General features: G+C 59.5%; 1 protein-coding gene across 1 annotated transcript in view; it reads left to right on the top strand.

Annotated features, from left to right (window-relative positions):
* The first annotated feature begins 553 nt into the window (after positions 1-553).
* Positions 554-2,903, top strand: part of FMOD (fibromodulin) — a 7,212-nt gene continuing 4,862 nt past the window's right edge. Inside the window, exon 1 of the mRNA XM_026864169.1 lies at positions 554-995. The gene's annotated coding sequence lies outside the window, so the exon portion shown is untranslated. The remainder of the gene's footprint in view (positions 996-2,903) is intronic.

Raw genomic sequence — 2,903 nt, 5'->3', positions numbered from 1 at the left:
GGGGGGGGGGGGGGGGGGGGCTGTGACAGCGCCCACTGCTCCCCCTCTTTGCAGGACCCCCCAAGGCAAGGCTGGCACTGGGAGGTGATGAGCCTTGTGGCAGGGAGGGCTGTGAGCTCTTGTGTCTCTGCCCAAGCATGGGTCACCCTCAGCACCCGCAACACCCCTGCCCCGTCCCCCCGCACCCACCGCCAGGTCAGCCCCGGAGGGGGACGATGACCCCCCCCCATCCCAGGCAGATGGGCACAGCCTGCAGAAATGCCAGCTTGGCATTTCTCTCCTGCCAAGCTGAAGGCAAATTCCCGCTGTCACAGTGGCCCTTTGGTAGGCAATTTGTTTACCTTGGATGCTGCAGCCTTATCGTTCATGGAAATGTTTATCCTAAATATTTAATAGCAGGACTGCATAAACTGAGGCTTCCTGGGGAAGAATCCCAGGCTGCAGACAGAGCAGGCACTAAGGTCTCTTCTCCTCCTATTGCAAAAGTTAAAGATAATTTCTCGCTTCTCCCCAAGAATCACATCCTCAGCGCCTCAAAATCAGATATATTTTAATCTGGCCAGAGGCCTCCTCATCGCTTCCTGATGAGAAACACAGGAGACCTAACAACAGCCCTTTTAAAAACAACATCCCCGATTCCACTAACTCGTTAAACAGAGAGAGCCTGAAAAGTGCCAACACTCCTATGAGAAAAGACGGGAGGGAGAGAGAGAGAGAGAGAGAGAGAGAGAGAGAGAGGGAGGAAAGAAAAAGCAGGTTATTTATAACGCCAGGCAGCATTAGGGTCTCTTCAGTCTCTCCTGCAAACTGGCTGCTGCTGGGAGGTCACTCCCCAAAAAACCTGCCGAGCCCGTGACCTGCAAACACAATATTTGATCTGGGATCTAGGGCGGGCACCAGCCTTTGCAAATCAGGAGACGCACTCACATGCTGCTCGACACACGGGAGATCCCGGAGAAGAGCAGCGAGGCTTTGGAAAGGAGGTTCTTAGCTTGGTAAGTCTGTCTCTATATTTATTATGATTTTTTTTTTTTTTTTAAGCCTGATTTCCATACCCTTGCCTCGGCGGGCGGGCAGCTGCCACGCGAAGCACATGCCAGCGACACGGGTGGCACAGCTTGAAAGCCAACGCTCCCGAGCCGCGGTGGCGGGGAAGCCTTCTCCTGCTGCCCACATCTCTTGCCCCTCTGGCAGCTCTTTGCCCACTTGGCTGGGGGCTGGACACCTACAGCCACCGACACCCAGGTGCGGGCAGTGCCTGCTCCCTGCCCAGCACAGCTCTGCCCGTCCCATCTGCAGGGGAAGGGGGAGCTGGTTTCACACCTGGCACAGCAGCAATGGGCCAAGTCCATGGATGGCCACAGATTGCGAAGCCCCTTGTTCCAGAAGCTGCTCCCTCTCGGGGTGAGGAGCTGACCCCGTTAGCCCGGCAGCCTCTGGCACAGGACGTGGGCACCAGGAGATGACATGGATCTCGCGGCCGGCACATTCAGCTCAGATCCCACCCCAAAACCAGGGTTGGAACCCACTGGGGAGGGGAACAGCAGCCTTCAAATGAAGAGGGGGCAGCAGTGTCAGCTGAGGACAGGCTCCAGGGTCACCAATATGTTGAAGGGGGTCACTAGACAAGCCGGAGGGACCCCATGAATCGGTCCTGCCCCGCACGGAGGGGCCCCCACGGGAAGGGGCTGCCAAGCTGCTCTGCATGGGTGGAGAAGCCCCTGCGTGGAGCAGGGTGGCTCTGGTATGTCAGCAGGCAGAGTGCCCTGGAGCAGGAGGAAGGAGGAGAAGAAACTCCTCCGTGATTGCCAAGCTCCCCCGTCGCACACAGCATCCCGGAGGACCACGTCTCATCTGCCCCTCGGCTGTGCGAGCACGCGGAGGGGGAAGGAGGGAGAGATGGCGAAAGCGAGGGAGCCATGCCTGCCTGCTGCCACCTCAATCCCTCGGTTTTTTCCAGCACGAGCAGCCTGCCAGCGTGCCTCGGTGGCAGGGCAGCCGCTGCCTCGGAGCAAACTGTGCCCTCTTTGTCTGCCGGGTGAGACGTCTCCTCCTCACTGCAAGGTGGGGACGCAGCGAGGTTTCATCGGGGGACCCCACGGCCACCCCCTGGCACGGGGAGGTGGGACACTGGCCCGTGCTGGCATGTTGGCTGCACCGCGGCTGCCGGAGCGGAGCTGGCAGCGATGCGCCGGCAGCCCCGAGCTCTGCGCTCCCAGCCACGTATATAGGAGCCAGCAGGCAGGAGCGACTCCTCTCCCCCTCCGGATTTCCTGGAGTCATTTCAAGCTGCCTCGCTCCAGGCCGCTCTGTGTGCTCGTTTAGTCCGGAGACGAGGAGAGGCAGGATGAACGGCCATAGCTGGAGTCAGTGCCACGGCGTGCCGGCGCACCGCCCTGGGCATGGCACGGGGCGGCTGCGAAGGCCTCGCCAAGCCCAGGGGCTCGGGGACAGGTTTGCCTTGCTTCGAGCCCTCAGCCTGGCTCTCTCCTGGATGTCAGCCCTCAGCAGCTGAATTTCCCAAGCAGGGTCCAAGCACCAGGTCTGGTGAGGGCTCCCTCACCGGTCACACTGGCCTCGAGGGGCTGGTGGATGCTGCCCCTTCTCCTGTCAGGGCTGAGCTCGGGAAATCTAAGCTTGAAAGTGGTTTCGTTTCAAAAATAAGCCCGAACTTGTTTACCAGGATTTACATCAGTCCTGAGCAGCATGAGCATCCTGCATTTTTGTGGGGGAAGGGGAGAGCTGGATGAAACCCACAGCAAATCATGTCGCCAGCGAGTGTAGCATAAATATAGCTCCATTGAAACATGCCTTGAGCTCCATCAACCTGTTCTCACAGCTACCGCTTTCCTCTGCTCGGCTGGAGAGCGGCCGAGTCCTTTCTCCTCCCTCCTTCCCCCCCC

Source organism: Athene cunicularia, assembly GCF_003259725.1.
Source record: "Athene cunicularia isolate RWA chromosome 26 unlocalized genomic scaffold, athCun1 chr26_part1, whole genome shotgun sequence".
Lineage (NCBI taxonomy): Eukaryota > Metazoa > Chordata > Aves > Strigiformes > Strigidae > Athene > Athene cunicularia.
The sequence above is the reverse complement of the archived record's forward strand: the minus strand, read 5'-3'. Positions and strand labels throughout refer to the sequence as shown.